At 34.0% G+C, this 22,543-nt stretch overlaps 1 pseudogene; it reads left to right on the forward strand.

Annotated features, from left to right (window-relative positions):
- Nucleotides 1–1,516: 1,516 nt before the first annotated feature.
- Nucleotides 1,517–2,504, forward strand: LOC139846999 (palmitoyl-acyl carrier protein thioesterase, chloroplastic-like; annotated as a pseudogene).
- Nucleotides 2,505–22,543: the final 20,039 nt, after the last annotated feature.

The raw sequence follows: 22,543 nt of genomic DNA on the forward strand, positions 1-22,543 counted from the left end.
GCTCATTTTAGAAATATTACTTGGAGTCAAATGTTTATTCTCAGGTACGAAAGAAATCTTCCGCTGTGCATTTGCTCATTTTAGAAATATTACTTGGAGTCATTCATGGCATATTTCAAAAGACGTTGCATTCGAGTCGTCGAGTTCATCAAGATTATTATTAAGTCAATTATAGTTGGATATATTATGAAATGGTATGCATGCCGTCAACTTTCGTTGTAAAGAAAGATTGTCTTTTAAAATCGAATGCAATGTTTGTAAAATGTATCATATAGAGGTCAAGTACCTCGCGATGTAATCAAATGTAATGTATTCGTCCAGATGGATTAGAACGGGTCATGAAAATCACCATGTACAACATATAAGCTCATGAGTTTCACATTTCTCTAAAACTAATTGGTGATAGAGAGAGGTCCCCATAAGCTTATATATGCACATTTGTTTCTTTCACTTTCCGATGTGGGACAAACTCTAACCGATTAGCTCCAACAATCACCCCCGTAATCGGTTTGTTCATGCACTCGTATCATATAACGTGGCTTTTTACCCTGGACCCATTCATTTACATCTCAACTTTTCCCGGACACCCGACCTCTTCCCCTGGTCACGTCCAAAGTCACCCCGATTTGAACCGCCGTTGCCACAATGATTACACCCGTGTCACCTGGTCTGATACCAATTGAAGTGATAAACTATAGTGTTTGCTATAACACGTTTTCTAGCCAAAAATGCTCTTCTTTATTAATGATAAACAAGTGCTTTATATAGCACCACATCAAACAGAAAAAGAACTAGTCTAGCCATATCCCATACAAGTCGGATCATAGCACAATAAAAGGAATACTAATAAAAAATAAAGACCAACGACTAGTGATCCTAAATAATATTTCACCTTATTGACATATTCAAAATGCAACATCGATCACTTAATTCAACATCTGTGTACATATTATCGACATTAGACGTACAGGTATATATTCGCAATTTGCATACGTGTTGTACAGCTACGAATTTTATGCCAGCTGAAGTTTGTGAATCTAACGAATTTTATGCGTGCTGAAGTTTGTGAATCTAACGAATTTTATGCGTGCTGAAGTTTGTGAATCTAATGTTTTTTTCTTTTTTTCTTTTTAATTGGTTGTTAGAGGATATTTAACTAGTGATTTCCGAATGAATTTACGTATTGTTGCTTAAGTTAATTGACTTCTGATTGCAACGTATATCAGTTTTATTTTTCAATAACGTTTGTGAAGTCTGAACTTTGAATTTGTTTTTTTGTTGAATAATTGTGGTTGGGAGATATAGGTAGTCTGCTAAATTTCTAATCTACAATTGGTGTTATGTCGAACTGTTTTTAATTTCAATTTGTCAGCTGTGCGTGCTATTAATGAAAATGTAGGTTTAGCGAGCAGCTGAGTGTATATAAATTATATATTGTAATTTTTAAAGACGTAGGTATTTGACATAGGTGTTCAAGGAAGTATTAAATCATTTTTACCTGTAGTAATTAAATTCACATGCTCCATGAACATTTATTAATGAGTTGACTGATTGGAGTATGCTTCTTGCTGCGATCACGACGATATTCTTGGCTGCTGAGAAACAGTGGATGATGTTGGAATGGAAGACTAACGGCCTGATATGCTAGCTGATTTGGATCCTCTTGGGTTAGGGAGAATTGTGCATGATGGGCTTGTTTTTAGTTAAAACTTTTCTATTGGGTAGTATGAAATAGGGGCTGATCGTACTGCATCAATATAAACGTTAATGAATAATTTGCACGTATGTTGTTTTATACAGAGTAGTTGAATTATTCGTCAAAACTTTTTAGTGGTTTATTCTGGTTGAAGTTCGAGGTGAAATCAAGCATTACTTTGTAGATGCACCTCCAGTTGTGGATGATGGCAGAAAGTTGAGTAAACTCGAAGAAACCACTGCTGACTATGTTCGCAATGGTTTAACTGTATGTGAACCTTAATCTTTTACTAATAAAGATCATATAACAATTTTAGTCGCCATTTTTGACTTCTGGTTCATTTTTTCACATGAATATGCATGATTGCAGCCAAGGTGGAGTGATATGGATGTCAACCAACATGTTAACAATGTGAAGTATATGGGTTGGATGCTTGAGGTACGCTTCATCTAATTTAACAACGTGAATACGGTCAACAATTAGTCTGTCTGCTCTTTTCGGTCATTACATCATATTTAATATCTTGAACAAATAAATGTACTTATATATACAACTTCTATGCGTTCATATTATCTTATTTGACAACCATAATCTTTTTTTTCTTTCTTTCTTTTTCCTGGTTTGTATGTTCATGTATCAGTTTCTATATGTTTATTTATTAAATTGTTATATATTCTCGTGTTGTTTCAAGAGTAATGTATATCATCTCCCTCCACTTCATCTGTATATGACTATGCTTATATATTATATTTATAATCAGTGGCGGAACTTGAATTCAAAGATAGATGGGGCGGATGCGAAAATTTAATAAATTTTTCATTTTCAGCGGGGATAAACACTAATAAAAACCTTATTTTTTAGTAAAATTTTCTTTTTTAGTGCAAAAAATTTTTCCCGTTAAATCCAGGTGGGGCGGATACCCTCTTTGGGTAGCACTAAGGTCCGCCACTGTCTGTAACTACTAACACATTTTGCAGCAGTGTCATGGTATAACTTAGTTAAGTCACGTACATCTGAGTGAATCATCTTTTTTGAAAACTATTTTTATCCTAGAGAAAGAGCCTGTTTGAAATCAATTCTACATAGGGTTTATTGTAAATTAATGGTTCATAGACCCTTTATTCGGATGATTATGAGTAACATGATATACCGTTTTGTTTTTGAAACTGAAAAACACAACGGGATAGCAGAATTACATATTGGAGATTTTTGGTACTGTCATTAGTGGATTCGCGTTGCCATTAAATAAAGAACACAATATGCTTTTGTTACGCGCACTTGTTCCGTTACATAAACTGAAGTCTGTGGGTATTTATCATCATCAACTAACTTATTGTGTGGTTCAGTTCATAAAGAAAGATCCTAAAATCTCGAGTGCAGTTATAAAGGGGTTGTTAAAAAATTGGTCCGTTACAAGTAGCCAGAACCAGCTGTACTGATGAGTTTGAGAACATTATGGTTTTATTATTTCGGGTATAAATTGTTGTCTTCGCAGTTCCCATTTCCCGGTAAATTTTACAATGCTTTAGTGTTTTTTCGTTAGAATAATTTTGCTATATACTTGGTCAACTGGACTTTATGTTTGGTCAACTACTGCAGTTTTCTTACGATACCTGCAGTACAAGACAAAACACTTGTGGCTGATATCAGTGTGCCATACCTTGTGGCAAAACTAAAATGTGTATCCAATTGAGTATTTTTACGCGAACTCGGCTGCATAGTTTGTGAAGGTGACCATTTTGACCCATTTATGCGTCAGTTGGTTGATTTGGGTTGTTTTTACCTCATACAAGTCAAATACAGAAAATTAGCTCAGGTAGGAACTGGTCAAATAAGTTGAAACACGAAAGGTGTGGCCGGTGTATAGAGCTCTTAAATCATTTAAATTAAACACTTTGGAATTATTAAAACAAATAAAAATTCTGTAACTTTTTGACACACTATTACTCGGTGTCACTTTTATCACCTGCAGTGTCACAGTTTGGTCGATTGTTGTTGTAAGTACGACTACGAAACTGGGCTAATTTCTGCATGTACATGTCTCATTGACGTGATGAACCAAGTATTAGAAGGGTACTATGCATGTAATGTTTGTTGTGTCTTGTTTTATGAGTTGACCTTGTAATAATAACATGTAGGTGGCTAGTTATTTTTATTTATGGAGCTTAAATTAAATTAAATAAATAAATAAAGGTATTGCTTGAACACTTTGTTTGTGTATGAATAAGGTCGAGTTAATGATCTAAAATCGTTCATATGACCATATGGGAGCACAATACGCGTTGTGCCCCTGTCTAAACGTTTGGTTAGGTTCGAAGAGTGCTTATTTGAAGTTGACCTCTATTACTACGTACCAAATGGTAGCTTAATGTACGAAAGATGCTTGTATAAAATTAACCATGCAACTGTTTGGTAAACGGTTCATGATCTTCAAGGTTACCTTCTGAGTCCTCGGGTTAGGTTATCGCCCTTCGTATATGGAGACCTTGTCTTTCTAATTCTGTACTTGCATCTTTTCTAATTGATTTATTGATTGATTGATTCCATCTTTAGTTCATTTTGAAATGGAGATGATTCGTACATCACAATTTTTTTAGGTGTACATTATAAAAAGTGCTTAAAATCTACCACTTTCCTAATCCTAAGTACTCTCTACTGTTTTTTGGGCTAGGGAAAATGGTGTACGTGATCTTTTTCACGTCTAGATAGTACAGATTTGCAACTATGTACTGTTTTTGACCAAATAAAATATTATTTAACTCATTTTGTAATAATTGTTATTATATCAAATTAAAGATACTTACTTCGGTACATCATCAATCAAACAATATGCCAACAAGCATGTTTAGTATCATATCTGAATCTCTTTAGTATCGTGCATTTGAATAAGTAATATGATGATGGACCCAATTAAGTATAGTAAAAGAATAATTAGATTTTAATAATAGACGTATAAAAAGCAATCATGTCATTCATAATGTTTAGGTGGTAAAGAAATTAAACATGAAAAGCACTAACTTCAACATGTAACCTTGAGATATGTCCAGATTCCTCCCACAAATAATTTGTGTCAGTGTGTGGATGTCTTTTTCAAACTAAAATCATTACGATGATGATATATTTCTCAATAAACTCATTAAGACCATCACTGTGTTGATGGCGTGATAGGGACGAGCACGCCTCTAGTGGGTATGCTCCTCGGGCGTGCTGGATGGTTGCACGCATAAAGTTTAAGGCGTGTTGTTCAGTTTGGTCGACGTGCACTTTTAATTGGTTCATTTTTATTTGTAAATCCCTTTTTTACACAACTTCAATCATATTTTAACACGACACGCCACTTAACACACCATCCCATTTATCAGTTTACCAGCACGCCCCGTGGCAAAACTTGAACCCGACCACAGATGGGGCGAGTGCAAAAATTTATTTAATTTTTAGTATAATTTTTTTAGTATAATTTTTTTAATGTAAATTTTTAAAAAAAAAAAAAAAAATCCAACTGAGGCGGATGCCCCGCCCCTGTCTCCACAATGCTTTGCCGCCAAATATCCCGCCACTACCCATCGACACGCCAAAACAACCCGTTATAGTTAAAGATGGTCTAATAGGCATAAATACTTAAACAGATTTTATCAAGTCGCTATATTTCCACATTCTATCGTAATTGTGACGTTTTCACAATTACTATTGATAACTCCATTACAAATGTATATGTATATATCTATATCTTACTCCGTAATAGGTTGTATAGTGTAGTATAACTTATTAATATAAATATAATATATATTTGTGATGATTTAAAAAAAAAATGATGACGACTTTATTAGTATGTCCTTAGTGTTAGACGGATTAGGTTAGGCTCAAGACTGATTGTGAGCTTGGGTCTGTTAGGGTTTACATGTTTATTAGGGTTTCTATATGTACTATAAATATCCGATGTGTATTGAATAATATTGAATGATAATCACGGGAAATTCATTGTTTATCATGGTATCAGAGAGAGTCTCATCCCGAGACCTGTGTCGCCCCGTCAAAACACTCTAACCCTAATATTCACGGCATTCTCGTACCCAATATGGCATAAGGGAGCCGTATTTTCTTTCATCTTTCTCCACCTCTTTCTTTTTCTACCTAATGAAACAATAAAAAAAAAATACCGCCATGTGAAACCATGTTAGCAACTACAGTAGAAACTCTATAAAATAATACACTTGGGACCACCAAAATTTATTAATTAAAAGAGTTATTAATTAATCGATAAATTAATAATTAATAATTTATATATTACTTAATATATTATTAATTTATAGTAGAATACTTAGTTTACAAACACATTTCAACCTTTCACTTAATTATTGTATACAATGCATGTATATCAAATGAACGCCTCAATTTGAAAGAAACCTTCAATCTCCCACCTTATTATGCTTCTTGTGTTCAATGTATCACTTTATGTACAAAGAGTTGGGTTATCGCAATGCAATGGATGTCGAAGATGTTCTGACTCACCCAGAAGAAAATGTAGTTGCACAGTTGTTGACTGATGAAGAAATTATTGAAAGCGTTATTGAAATTAATGAAGATGATATCGATAAAGAAGATGATGAAATTTATACAATTGAGCCCCCTTCGCGAAACGAAGCTATTAAAGCAGCAATCACATTGTATAATCTCTTGTTGAGCTATGAGAAAACAACACCAGAAGTTCTTACCATGCTAAGGAAAATTAGAGACGAGATTCAAGGGGAAATTGATTTCAACAAAAAACAAAAGACAATTGAGTCATTTTTCAAGAAACCTTCATAAATCATTCATGTAATATGCTATATACTGTATTGTATAAGGAATTATTAATTTATATTTTATATGAGTCTAAAGAAATTATCAAAATTGTATTATCTTATAATTTTATCGAATTATTAATTTATCACCCTATCCCTGAGTCGGAACCGGCAAAAAATATTATCTTAGAGAGTTTATTAAATAATCGAGTTTCTACTTTATCATGAATTATCTCTTGGTCGCCCCTACAATTCAATGATTGGTCAAGCAATCACCAACCCATCTCTATTGGGCCAAAAATAATGGAAGCTGCTCATATGGAGCACGCATCTATCTTTTTCTTTTGTTAATCGTCTGATTGTTATGTATTTATTTGTTTATTTTTCTTTAAATTTTATTCTCGTAATCATAATCGGCGTGGGGATGAGCCGCCTAGCTTGACTAGGTTCCAAACCCCGAAAAAAAAAGAGAATAGAGTCAAAAAATTTATTTGCAGCGTTGATGAAGATTGTTTACGTCGACAGAGCCCAAGTCCTGCTCAATCCTTAGGCAAAGCAAACGTCACGACGTATAAAACAAAACGTTATGGAAAAGGAAACGCAGTCAAGCAATACGCGACGATATCAGCAAAATCAGTCAATTCGGTGCAACAAATGAAAAAAAAAAAAGTTTCTTTTATGTCTTTATTTAATGTTTATTGTTTTGCTCCAGTCTGAACTTTCACGATTTCGCCGTTCGGACTGCAGGGAAGTGTTAGACGGATTAGGTTAGACCCAAGACCGATTGTGGCTTGGGTCTGTTAGGGTTGACATGTTTATTAGGGTTTACATACGTACTATAAATATCCGATGAGTATTGAATAATAATCACGGGAAATTCATTTTTATAACTTAGCTACTACCGTTTGGCAAGGTATCTCCACACGGATTAATTTCTGATTCCAAGTTTTGCATTGTGGCAAGAAATTCAAAGTCGGATTGAAGTATGTAATAGAGCGGGTGACGAGAAGAAACGGTTAATGTCGATCATGGTTGCTACGTTTTTGATGATTTGGCGATTCGAGAATTTCTCGTTACATAACGACGTATCCTTGAAAAATGTTGTATTATTGATTCGATTAATTTTTTTCATTTGCGTGACTTAGATACAGGGGTAATGTAGTTTTTAATTGAAACATTTGACTTTTATACCCCTTATAATACTCTTCTAGCTCCTTTCAAAATGAATGTTTGTTTTATTATAAAAGTTCCGTCGTTCGAAAGAAAAACTTCATATACTTCCCCATCCTTCTTTTGAAGTATTCAGAACTCGAATAACTAGAGATTATGACAATGTAAGTTCTTTTTAAGCATTCAAGTACTTCCACATTTTTAAAAATGTGATGGATATATCATCACCATCATTATTCATCTTTTAATTAAGTTATTAATTGAACTCTGTAATCTAATACTCCGTAATTTAACTAGATGAATATCACTACTAGAAAAAGGAGAACATGCAACGATGCCTTTTGCGGCGCTCAAATTTCACCGCAATAAGTGACGTTAGACGACAAAAAAATTCGCCCTTTTTATCAGCGCTTGGGTTAACAAATAATTGCGGAGAAATTTGTCAGAAAATCGTTGCAAATGCGTATAATTATTTTCTTTTTCATTTAATTTTCGTCAAACGTTGAAAAAATTCAGACCGACCCTTTTGAGGCGATGGATCGCTGCAACAAGTGGATGCAAAAAAAAAAATTATTCTAATTTTTTTTTGTTTTTATTTTTCCTCAAACCTTTGCAGCGATCTTCACCGCGATTAGCCGACGCTATATCTTTTTCTCCAAAAAATGAAATTTTCGTTAAAATCTCGTCGCAAAATGGCCCATAGCCCCGGGACATGGAAGGCAGATTGATGTAGACTCGGGAAGGAAGGCTAATGGGCTTGTGGATAATGGCAGATTCAAGGATGACAACAGAAGTGGCGCTGACCCAACAGGCCCGATAACATTTGGAGACTTTTTGGTTAATTGTAACTTTGGGCTCAAGGCAGACTTTGGATAAGAGTGCACAGAGTTGGACTTGTTCTACAACAACTTTTCTTTTCATGTTTATCTAGTTTTCAACTCCCATTGAATAAGGGATTAGTTTCCTATTTATGTTCTGTTACCAGCACGTTTCAAACTCAGTTTTTGATATTTAATTTCGTTGAAATAAAAAAAAAAGCTGTGAGCTTTTGTTTATCTGATTCGTGTTATTTAATCTTGATCTTTCTTGGCCACGAAGGGGACATCATTTGGTATCCAGAGTTCAGGGTCTCGGCCAAAAAGATGTATCGTGGAGGATCCTATCGCACATCAACTCGCAGAAACGCCGACCGAGGCAGTGAGGTTGATCCTAGGGATGCTGAGATTGACCGGTTGAATAGACGAATTGCCGAATTGGAATTCAATCAGCGTGGAGGCTATGAGGATTACGATTCGGAAAGAACTAATGATCAGTGGGAGGATATAAACCCTTTTGCTGATCGTTACAGGAGTGACCGAAGGGCTTACCAACAGGACCCACTAAGAAGTATTGGGATGAAAGTAGAGATCCCCGAGTTCACAGGTGCGGTACATCCAGATGAATTTCTGGATTGGCTAAGTACAGTTGAAAGGGTGTTCGACATCAAAGACATACCGGAACATTTGAAGGTTAAGCTCGTAGCCATCAAACTCAAGCAACACGCATCCTTATGGTGGGACCACGTAAAGAAACAAAGAGTTATCGAGCGTAAATCAAAGGTAGAAACTTGGAGCAAGATGAAAAAACTTTTAAAACGGAAGTTTTTATGCGAGAATCACCGTCAACAAGCTTTTCTTGATTATCATAATTTAAAACAAGGTAGCCTCACTGTCGGAAAAACGATTCATGAGTTCGACAGGCTGCGTATGAGGTGCGATATTTCTGAAGAAGAGGAGCAGATTATCGCGAGGTTTTTGGGTGTACTCAATCCTGAGATCGCGGATGTAGTAAGTCTTCAACCTTACTACACCTATGATGATGTTTGTCGGCTTGCGTTAAAGGTAGAAAAGCAACAAAGTAAAGGTAAAGGAAAGGTGGTGTTTAATCGTGTGACTCCTGCTACAAAACCTTCACCTACACTGCCCGAAAAAAGTAAAACCGAGCAGCCCTCTAAATCATCTGCACCAGGGAATAATGGGCGTACACCTAGATGTTTTAAATGCCAAGGGTTAGGGCACTACTGGAGAGACTGCCCAAACCAACGAACCGTGACGCTACAGGATGATTTCTCTTCACCAATTTATGACACAGACGATGAGCAAGAGGACGACACGGTTTACCAACAGGATGAATCTGAAGTATTATATCCGGATAAAGGAGAGGCATTGGTCATTCAACGAGCTCTCAAAACAGCACCTGATCTGACCAATGATCATTCATGGCTTCGCAATAATATTTTTCGTACTAAGGTAACCTCCCATGGGAAAATATGTAACCTGATTATTGATGGAGGTAGCTGTGAAAATGTTGTTTCCACTGAAATGGTCACGAAATTGGGGTTGAAATCTGAAGAGCACCCGGAACCTTACAAGTTGACGTGGTTAAAGAAAGGGAGTCATGTCACTGTTAATAAACGATGTCTTGTAAAATTTTCAATCGGGAAGAGGTATACTGATGAAATTTGGTGTGAAGTTATCCCGATGGACGCATGTCACATTCTATTGGGACGTCCATGGCAATTCGATAGGAAAACCAAACATGACGGGTATCGCAATACGTATTCTTTTACTAAAGACGGAGTACACATCACGTTAGCACCACTCGACGTTAGGTCTGTAAAAGAGGATGACTCGTCATTTTTTCTTAACAAAAGTGAAGTGCTTACAGCGGTGCGAAACTGCACTCACAGCCCGCTGATATTCGCATTGCTTGTGGAGGAAGAGAACGAAAAAAGTACTCATATTCCCACTGAAGTTAAGCCATTGTTGGAAGAATTCGCAGATGTGCTTCCTTTTGAAATACCTCCTGGACTTCCCTTAATGCGTGAGATACAACACCACATAGATTTTATACCAGGTGCTACTATTCCGAATAAACCTGCATATCGGATGAATCCCACGGAATACGCTGAACTTGAAAGACAAGTCACCGAGTTGTTGAATAAAGGCCTCATTCGCGAAAGTATGAGTCCATGTGCTGTTCCAGCTTTGCTAGTGCCGAAATCAGGAGGCAAATTCAGAATGTGCATCGATAGCCGTGCGGTGAACAAAATAACAGTCAAGTATCGGTTTCCAATTCCTCGTTTTGATGACCTACTTGACCAACTAAGTGGTGCGACTGTATTCTCTAAGATTGACTTGCGGAGCGGATATCATCAAATTCGTATGAGGTTGGGGGATGAGTGGAAAACGGCATTCAAAACACGTGATGGGCTTTACGAATGGATGGTCATGCCTTTCGGACTCTCGAACGCTCCTAGCACGTTTATGCGTTTGATGAATCAGGTATTCCGCAATTTCATTGGCAAGTTTGTGGTTGTTTATTTTGACGATATACTTGTATATAGCTTGTCCACTGACCAACACTTGGCTCATCTTCATCAAGTATTTACTGTTTTAAGGGAGCAACAGCTTTATGCAAATGGTGCTAAATGTCATTTTCTTACATCAGAGGTCACCTTTTTAGGGTATATCATTGCAAATCATGGAATTCGAATGGACCCTGCGAAAATAGAGGCTATTCTTAATTGGCCTTTACCCACGAACCTTCACGAGGTTCGAAGTTTCCATGGCCTCGCCTCCTTCTACCGTCGTTTTATACGGAATTTTAGTAGCGTTGTAGCACCTGTTACAGAGTGCATGAAGGGAGGTTCTTTTTCATGGACACCAGCCGCCACTCAAGCGTTTAATGATTTGAAGGCAAAGGTAACACAAGCACCTGTACTCGCTTTACCAAATTTTACTGACGTTTTTCAAGTTGAATGTGATGCTTCAGGTGTAGGTATTGGTGGCGTGTTGAGTCAAAATAAACGGCCGGTAGCATTTTTTAGTGAAAAGTTGAACGATGTTCGTCGGCGCTACTCTACTTATGATCGCGAATTCTATGCTATTGTGAGGTGTCTTGAAACGTGGCGACATTATCTTCTGCCTGCAGAATTCGTATTGTTTTCTGACCACGAATCATTGAAGTACATACATGGACAGCATAAGTTGAGCCCGAGACATGCTCGTTGGGTGGAGGTACTACAGTCGTATTCGTTTGTTATTAAACATAAAGCAGGCAAGCATAATCAGGTTGCGGATGCATTAAGCAGCCGCCACTCCTTACTCTCCACTCTCCATGTTAAGATTATGGGATTTGACACGTGGAAGTCCTTGTATTCTGATGACACCGATTTCAAAGATATTTGGCTCAAGTGTCACGTTACTCCATTTGGTTCATATTCGCTGCAAGAGGTTTTCTTTTTCGGGGTTCCAGATTGTGTGTTCCTAACAGTTCCCTCCGAGATTCGATAATTTTAGAAAGTCACGCTGGTGGAATGGCAGGTCATTTTGGGATGAATAAGACTTTATCATTGGTCAACAGTAGGTTCTATTGGCCTCGTATGGTACATGATATAAACAAAGTTGTGTCTCGCTGTCGTACGTGCCACATAGCTAAGACACATGGGAGCAATACAGGCCTGTATACTCCGTTGCCAGTACCAAATGCGCCTTGGCAGGATGTTAGTCTAGACTTTGTACTCGGGTTACCTCGTACCGCTCGACACAAAGACTCGGTAATGGTGGTCGTCGATAGATTTTCAAAAATGGCACACTTTGTGCCTTGTGCAAAGACATTTGATGCTAGTCAGGTTGCTCGGTTATATTTTGCCGAAATTGTTCGCCTACATGGGGTACCAATGACAATAACATCTGATCGCGACGTCAAGTTTGTAAGTCATTTTTGGAGGACTTTGTGGGCGCGTGTTGGTTCTAAGCTCCAATTTAGTAGCTCGCACCACCCACAAACGGATGGGCAAACCGAGGTCATTAATCGTAGCCTTGGTAATCTTTTGCGTAGTTTGGTGGGTGAGCGTCCGACACAGTGGGATCTTGTGTTACCTCAGGCTGAGTTTGCGTTTAATAGCTCAGTTAATCGAACCACGGGCTGCAGTCCATTTCAGATTGTCTATGGTACTAACCCTCTCACCCCATTGGACATGTTACCTCGACCCATCGCTACTCAAGAAGACGAAGCTGGTTTAGATAGGGCTGAGGAATTTAAAGCATTACATAGGCGTGTTCATGATCGTCTTACGCAACAAACTCAAGTCTATCAGAGGCGTGCAAATCAACATCGCAAGCGGGTTGTTTACAAGGTGGGGGATTTAGTATGGATTCATTTACGTAAAGAACGGTTCCCCGCGGGTCGGTTTGGTAAGTTGAAGCCTCGAGCAGATGGTCCTTTTCGTGTTGTGGAGCGTATAAATGACAACGCCTATAAGATCGATCTCCCGGGTCATTATAACGTATCGGCCACATTTAACGTTGCTGACTTATCTCCTTATGTTGGTGACAACGATGTAGCCTCGAGGACGAGTCTTTCCGAAGGGGGGGAGGATGATGTAGACTCGGGAAGGAAGGCTAATGGGCTTGTGGATAATGGCAGATTCAAGGATGACAACAGAAGTGGCGCTGACCCAACAGGCCCGATAACATTTGGAGACTTTTTGGTTAATTGTAACTTTGGGCTCAAGGCAGACTTTGGATAAGAGTGCACAGAGTTGGACTTGTTCTACAACAACTTTTCTTTTCATGTTTATCTAGTTTTGAATTCCCGTTGAATAAGGGATTAGTTTCCTATTTATGTTCTGTTACCAGCACGTTTCAAACTCAGTTTTTGATATTTAATTTCGTTGAAATAAAAAAAAAAAGCTGTGAGCTTTTGTTTATCTGATTCGTGTTATTTAATCTTGATCTTTCTTGGCCACGAAGGGGACATCACAGATTCACTGGCATAAATGCCATTTTGTTGAGAGAAAATTGATAAAAAAAAAAAATCTTTTTATCTCGATTTCTCTTAAAATTTAACATACTTCCATTAAAACTGATTATTTAAATGATTGTTTTAACAAATCTTAACAAACTAATAAGTATCATTACTTTTAAGTTATAATTTCATTTAAAAAGTAGCGATACACTATATTATATTAACATTTGATAAACATATTTTTATTAACATTTGATAATAAAATTAGAAAGAAAAAAAATTAAATAACTAATATTTCCCCACATGTTCACCCTCGATTGTTAACGATAAAGGGAGTGTATCACCATCTCATTTTTAGCTAGAAATAAGAATTTTAGGTTCAAGACTTTAATTTTGTCAAAAAAGAAAAATCTAAATAAACCCCAAATTTGAGGTTTACAAGCTCAAATTAATACTGATATCACAATCTCCGGTTCACAATCAAGATATCTAACTATCGTCGTTGCTAGTGTCACCGTCATATAATAACCACCACCGCTGTTATTATCACCTTGTCCCGACAGTTTCTATCGCACCACTTTCACCACTGTATCATAGTTTGTTTCTTTCTATTTGAAATCACTTTGAGATGTCTTAGGAGGTGGATCTTCAAGTTTATCGTTTTTTTTCTTGTGCGAATTGATTTTTTAGATCTTCTTTAAACTCCAAAATTTGACAACAGTTTGTGGTGGTTTTATTATGCCAATATTCCTGGTAGTTTCATTATGCTAATGTTTGTACCATTAACTTTTTAACGGAGTTTTAACTTAAAGATAACGATACTCCTTTGTTGGATTAAAATTTAATGAACAATACTTTAAATAGTCGAAATGAAATATGTCATATTTTATTGAAAAGTTAGGTAAAAAAGTTACTTTTTAATGAAATTTTCAAGTTTCTTAATTATTTATATACTAGTAGAATGACATGTGGAACCACGGGTTTGTTTAAAAAAAACAATTTAATGATATATTTAGATATTAAGTGAATGTAAATACTAAAGTCATTTAGTTTTATGAACCGTGAAACCAAGGATATCGATTAAGAAACGTGTCGTTCTTTTTACAGACATATTGATATACTTAATTTGATAAGAATGCATGAACTACATTTATTCTCTCAGCACCATTTTTTAATTTTCACAACGATTATTATTTTCTTTGTTATAAAAGCTTACATTACAACTTTTTAGTGAAACATGTATATCACATACATATGTAACGTAATTAATCTCATAAAAAGAACGCATATTTAAAAAATAATAATAATAATAATAATAATAATAATAATAATAATTATAATATAATAATTATAATTATAATAATAAAGTTTGCTTTAAAAAATAGTTTTTATATTTTTAATAATAATTATTAGTAATAACAAATGTCTCTTGAAATTTTTTCAAAATTAAAATACTACTCCGTATTATTATATGAATGTTGTACAATATGCTTCAAAGTTTATACGTGTGTTCATGGAGTGTTTTGTAAAAGATTGTACAATTTATTTTAAAGTTTGTATATATGATCACAAGGTTGTTTTATTATAAGGTTTTACATAATGCTTCAAATATTCTACATATAGTTATGGAAGTGTTTTACAATAAAGTTGTACATAATGCTTCAAACATTGTACATATAGTCATGTGATGTTTTATTATAAGGTTGTACATAATGCTTCATATATTATACGATTAACATGTTAATATTTTTATTAAATGGAATTTATTATTTTAATGATATAATCATGGAGGCTTAGATTTTTTCTATAAGCTTGAATTATTCTTATTTATGATATCATCATTTTAGAAATTTATATGATAGTATAGATTGTTTACACATATACCAATATTATTTTACTTTTAATTATTATTTAATTCATTTTAATGCTTTAATTATTATTATATTAAAATTGAATACATAAAATATATAAATGGAACAGATAAAAGCCCATATTTTTTTTATAATTTTTGGCTTATATTTGGGCCCTGTCTTTTATAATCTTCAGCTTGAGAGTGTGTTTGACCGATGAGCGTATAAGGGTTTATGAGAGTTTATAAGAGGTTAATCTTGTGATATTAACAAGTTATAAGTCATAGGTTTTGTTTGACATAGAATCAAAAGTAGAGCTTATGTAACAAAAAGCTCTAGAAAAATAAACTTATAGAACTAGCTTCTTGAAAAAAGAAGAGCTTATGATAAATTTCAGCTCCAACTATAAGCTTTAGCCATAATCTCTACTCCTACTAGTTTCTTTCAAACATACCCGGAAAACAAACATAATATCATAAAATAATTTGACCCTACATATAAAAGATAAAAATTGTCCCAACCTCCATTCACCTTCATTCTTATTTTCATCAAAAACCTCTGTTCACTTTCTTGCAATTTTAAACCTTCTTTCTAAATTAGTAAGAGTGTATTTGAGTGAGTATTTTATTGTGAACTTAAAACATTTTTTACAGTATAAGGGTGTGTTTGGTAGAGGAGCTTATGAGAGCTTATGGGAGCTTATAAGAGCTTGAGCTTATGATTTTAATAAGCTCCAAGTAATAAGTTTTGTTTGGTAGACATAAAAAATAGAGCTTATGAAAATCATAAGCTCTAGAAAAATAAGCTACTTCTAGTAGCTTATGAAAAAAAGTAGAGCTTATGAACTACAAAATAAGCTCCAGCTAGTTTACCAAACACTTATAAAAAATAATAAGCTCCAGCTTCCAACTTTAAAAATAAGCTCCAGCTCCAGCTCCAGCTCCAGTTCATAAGCTCCAGCTCCAGCTCCAGCTAGTTTCACCCAAACACACCCTAAGCTTCAGTTTAATATTATTTAGCAAACAAATCTAGGATATTAATCGTTTTGTCTTTTTTCTGGAGTGTTGATAACAGTTTACTTTTTGATTATAAAGTGACAAATTTGTCCCTCGAACTCACAAACTGCAAGACGCTTAGGGATGACATCGGTTCGAGTTTGAGTCGGGTTTAGGTAATCCCGGACCCGGACCCGATTAAGAAACCCCGCCCCAAACTCGGCCCGAAACCCGTCGAGTCCCCATTTACTTAATTACATACTATCGGGTTTCAGGTTTCCTCACGAGTAAACGGGTATATCCGATTAGTCATTATGTATCTATTTTTCAATAAGTTACCAAATCAAAATATCGAAAAATAACTTAACTACTTCATATTTTAAGTATTATAAAATATCACATACAAAAAGTTCATTTAAAAGTTTCTAAAATACTCAAATACACAAAGTATATAAAATATCAAATCTCGAAAACTTGTTGTATATGATTATATTGAATAAAATTATACTCGTTTTCAAAACAAATAAGAGAAATCTTTCGTATATTGACAATATAATACTAATACTAAAACTTTACATTAAATAATTATTAAAATTCCTCGGACCGGGTATACGGGTGTGTGGGTCGGATATACGGGTTGGGTAAACAGGTTTGTATCCTAAAGACGCACTTTCTAGCGTGCATCTTGCGATTGATTCAATCATGGGTAATATCTTAGATACGCAACACACAAGCAGGTCCTTGTGTCATGTGACTTAGGGGTCCATTGTTGAATGCATAAGATTTCATGTTAATTTTTTTTCAGATTTTGTTAATTTTTTCGAATAACATATGTTCCCTTTAAATATGTTTTTCACAAACAAAATTTACTACACACAAATCTTTAGTTTCAAGCGGAATTACAAAAATTACGCTTATTGTAAGTTACTATCTTAACCGTTTAATTACATTCAACTTTGTTATCATCATGAATCTAGTATAGATTGAAAATTAATGAGAAGTTTGGAGTTTGTGTATATAATGAAATGTCCCGTTCATATTGATTATAAACGTTCCATATTAATTGATTTCGTTGCGAGTTTTGACCTCTATATGAGACGTTTTTCAAAGACTGCATTTGTTTTTAAAACAAACCATAACCTTTATTTTATCGACAAGGTTAAAAGGACACCACCTAGATTATCAGAAATGATAATCTAAAAATATCACACTTACACACTACCAATACATATTGGTTTACAATATTAATATGTTACAACAAAGTAAATCTCGAATGCAGTTTTAAACAATATTATACAAGCATGCTGACACCAAATCTTGTCCATATATTAGCATGCAACAGCGGAAGCTCTTAATAATCACCTGAGAATAAACATGCTTTAAACGTCAACAAAAATGTTAGTGAGTTATAGGTTTAACCTATATATCAAATTGTAATAATAGACTACAAGATTTCATCTTTCAATAACATGCAATCTGCATAAAAACCATTCGTATGGTTGAACACCTGGTAACCAACATTGACAAATGCATCTAGAATATCCCCATATATAAATATCGAAGTACTAAAGCAGTTCAAATTCTCTGACTGGGGCTTGTCAATGGCCCATAGATCTATCTTTAGGATTCGCGTCAATTGGTGGCAATTATAATAAACACCAATTCTTAGGTTACCAAGTTCAACAAGGGCGATATCCGGTATAACGATTCAACATAGAATGTAGTTTCAATACTTGTGTCTATTTTGTAAATCATTTTTCAAAACTGCATGTATTCTCATCCCAAAATATTATATTTTAAAAGTGGGACTATAACTCACTTTCACAGATTTTTACTTCATCGGGAAGTAAGACTTGGCCACTGGTCGATTCACGAATATATAACAAATATGTACATATATATCAAAGTATGTTCAAAATATATTTACAACATTTTTAATACGTTTTAATGTTTTAAGTTTATTAAGTCAGCTGTCCTCGTTAGTAACCTACAACTAGTTGTCCACAATTAGATGTACAGACAATAAAGCAATATATATTATCTCGAATCAATCCACGACCTCGTGTATACAAGCCTCATGCTAGATCACAACTCAAAGTATATATAATATTTTGAAATCAACCTCAACCTTGTATAGCTAACTCCAACATTACTGAAAATAGAGTGTCTATGGTTGTTCCGAAATATATATATATATATATATATATATATATATATATATATATATATATATATATATATATATATATATATATATATATAGATGGGTCGATATGATATGTCAAAACATTGTATTCGTGTCTATGGTATCCCAAGATTACATAATATATTAGAATACATGTATAATATAAAACGAGTTAGCTAGGATATGATTAAAATAGGTTTGTTACCAATTTTCACGTAGCTACAATCAAGAAAAATTAACCAATCTTGTTTTATCCATAACTTCTTCGTTTTAAATCCGTTTTGAGTGTTTCAAGTTGCTATGGTTTCATATTGAACTGAAGTTTATGAATCTAAACAGAAAAAGTATAAGTTTATAGTTGGAAATACAGGTTACAAGTCGTTTTTGTAAAGGTAGTCATTTCAGTCGAAAGAACGACGTCTAGATGACCATTTTCGAAAACATACTTCCACTTTGAGTTTAACCATGATTTTTGGATATAGTTTTATGTTCATAAGAAAAATCATTTTCCCAGAAGAACAACTTTTAAATCAAAGTTTATCATAGTTTTTAATTAACTAACCCAAAATAGCCTGCGGTGTTACTACGACGGCGTATATCCGGTTTTACGGTGTTTTTCGTGTTTTCCGGTTTTAAATCATTAAGTTAGCATATCATATAGATATAGAACATGTGTTTAGTTGATTTTAAAAGTCAAGTTAGAAGGATTAACTTTTGTTTGCGAACAAGTTTAGAATTAACTAAACTATGTTCTAGTGATTATGAGTTTAAACCTTCGAATAAAGTAGTTTTATATATATGAATCGAATGATGTTATGAACATCATTAATACCTCAAGTTTAGTAGGTAAACCTACTGGAAGTAACAAGAAATGATCTAGCTTCAAAGGATCTTGGATGGCTTGAAAGTTCTTGAAGTAGGATCATGACACAAAAACAAGTTCAAGTAAGATTTATACTCGAATTAAGATAGTTTATAGTTATAGAAATTGAATCAAAGTTTGAATATGAATATTACCTTAAATAAGAAAGATAACCTACTATAAATAACAAAGGTTTCTTGATCTTAGATGATTACTTGGAATGGATTAGAAAGCTTGGAAGTAAACTAGTAAACTTGAAAAGATTTTCGAAGTGTTCTTGAAGTGTTCTTCCTAAGATGATTATAGCTTGATTCTTGAAGTAATTTTTGATGAAGATGATGATTATCTACTAGAAAAATTCATTCATAAGTGTGTGTGTGTGTGTGTGTGTGTGTGTGTGTGTTGAGAGAGAATTAGAAAGAGAATTGGAAGTGAAATGGAGTGAATGATGAGTGGTAAGTGGTGAGTGGTGAGTGGGGTTAAAAGGAGTTCTAGTTAGTTGACTAGTTCATGGTAGAAGTTAAAATTGATTAGTCGTGCATGATATAATCAAGAGTAGAATCCCATGCTAGTTCCTATTGGTATATACCCATAGTAAGTACGTCTAGAAGCTGTGTATAATACGGGTATGAATACGACTAGAATTCTTGATGAAAAAAGAATGGGAAAGTAACTGTAACCATTTTTGTTAAGTATGAGTGTTTTGATATATGTCTTGAAGTCTTCCAAAAGTATATAAATACATCTAAATACACTACATGTATATACATTTTAACTGAGTCGTTAAGTCATCGTTAGTCGTTACATGTAAGTGTTATTTTGAAACCTTTAAGTTAACGATCTCATTTAATGTTGTTAACCCATTGTTTATTATATCTAATGAGATGTTAAATTATTATATTATCATGATATTATGATATATTAATATATCTTAATATGATATATATACATTTAAATGTTGTTACAACGATAATCGTTACATGAATGTTTCGTTTCGAAATCTTTAAGTTAGTAGTTGTAATGACCCGGACTTTTTCGATCAATTTATACTTATAAGATTAATATTTATATAAATTAAACCTTACCAACATGATAAGCAATCCAAATTATTGAAACTTATGTTTTCGAAAAGAGTTTTACACAACGTTTGACCGTCTAGTTTGACCGATGATATCACGAACTATATAATATATGATAATTATACGTTTGTGTATATATATGTATATATACATATTTAACATGATTTATGGATGTTTTAATATCTCATTTTGTATTAATAACAATAAGTTATAAGTATATTTTGAAACTACTAACTTAAGTTTTCAAAACGATAACCATACGTAACGTTATTTGACATAAATACTTATGACCTATAATGTTTATACATATATCGTATATATAATGTATTTAATCACTTTTTAAGGACTTAAATACATAAAACCATATAAGTATATTCACAAAAGATAGCTATATTTGAATTCTCATTCCGTTTTCACAAGATTTCTATACGTATATCTAGAGTATATGTACTCGTATCATACCTAGCTTCTATACGTATTTACTATTGGTAAATACACATCAAATCACCACCAACCAGCCCTTGTTCATTCCTTATGTATAAGGTAATTACTTTTGTATGATTTCTTGACTAAATACATAAAATTACAAACTAAAATTTTGTCTTGGTTCCCCCCCATTCACGTTTTTTAAGAGCCATGGGGGATCATCATTTTGATTCATTTTTACTTCAATTCTCTAGCTAAAAACACACACACTTATGAGCCTTAAACCCCTTAACCATCTCAGCTCACAACCATGAAGATCTAGTTCCAAAAACATCACTTAATCATCATAAGAAAACCCTTACAAAAACACTTCAAGAATCCTTCCAAGAACACAAGTTTACTTCCAATCTTTCATCCAATTCCATCACTCTTTTGGTTCTAGGTTTTTATTCCTCTTTTACAGCAATCTTGTCCAAGTAACTTGAGGTAGTAACTTTGTTCATAACCTTATTCGATTCATATATATATAGCTATCTTATTTTATGGTATAAAATTTTAACAACAAGAACATAGTTTGAATATTTTCAAACTTGTTTGCAAACTAAATAGATCCTTCTAACTTAACTTTTAAAATACTTCAAGACATGTAATATATCATAAATATATGCTAATTTAACAAGGTATAACTTGGTTTTTCAAAGAACACCTTAAAAACTGTTTTTACGACGTCGGAGTGCAACCGGGGGCGGTTTTGGGTTGGATAATTAAAAACTATTTTGAACCTTGAATTGGAGGTTTATTTTCTGGAAAAGTGATATTTACTATGAATATGATAACACATAAAAATTTCATGATTTAACTCAAAGTATAAGTATTTTTAGAAAAATAATCATTTAATGTTGTTTACATAAGGGAAAAGGATTAACTTCATAAGTTTCACCAAAGTTTGACCTATGACCTGTGATTTCGAATACAAACTAAGGTATTTACAGTTCATAGTCTTAAAGAAGAACTCGATCCAAGGAAGTGGCAAGTTGAACCAACGAAAACGGAGTTGTAACGAAGAAACTATGACCAAAACAAGATCGGATATCCAAAACTAGTTTAGCCACGAAAATAGTTGGAGAAAAATTAAATGAATCACATCTTTCTAAAATAACATGATATTTTATATATATGTACTCATAATTTAATTTTATATATTTCAGGACCACCCGTAAACAATACGAGAAGATTAATCATAAGATCCCATGATTGTACGCAACACGTCATTTGACAACACCGGTACTTTATGTACGCAACACGTCATTTGACAACACCGGTACCGTGGGTCAAGATTAATCCCGACCAATACAAATATGATGGGGTTTTATTTATTTCGATGGGGGTTTTATTTATTAAACACCTAAATATGAACCATTAAAATTGAATTACTAACATCGGACTGCTAACTACGGACTAAGAAATTATTAAAACTATTAAAAGTATAATAAGTATATATATGTGACGATTGTTTAAAATGGAAATATATTGATAAACTATATATGGTTAGGTTCGTGATATCAACCGGAGACCAAGTCAAAATATATATATCTTCAAGGCAAAAGTGAGTATATAGTCCCACTTTTAAACTCTAAGTATTTCGGGATGAGAATACATGTATTTTATGTTTACGTTATGGACACAAGTAACTGAAAAATATATTCTAC

This window comes from Rutidosis leptorrhynchoides, chromosome 1 (assembly GCF_046630445.1).
Source record: "Rutidosis leptorrhynchoides isolate AG116_Rl617_1_P2 chromosome 1, CSIRO_AGI_Rlap_v1, whole genome shotgun sequence".
Classification (NCBI taxonomy): Eukaryota; Viridiplantae; Streptophyta; class Magnoliopsida; order Asterales; family Asteraceae; genus Rutidosis; species Rutidosis leptorrhynchoides.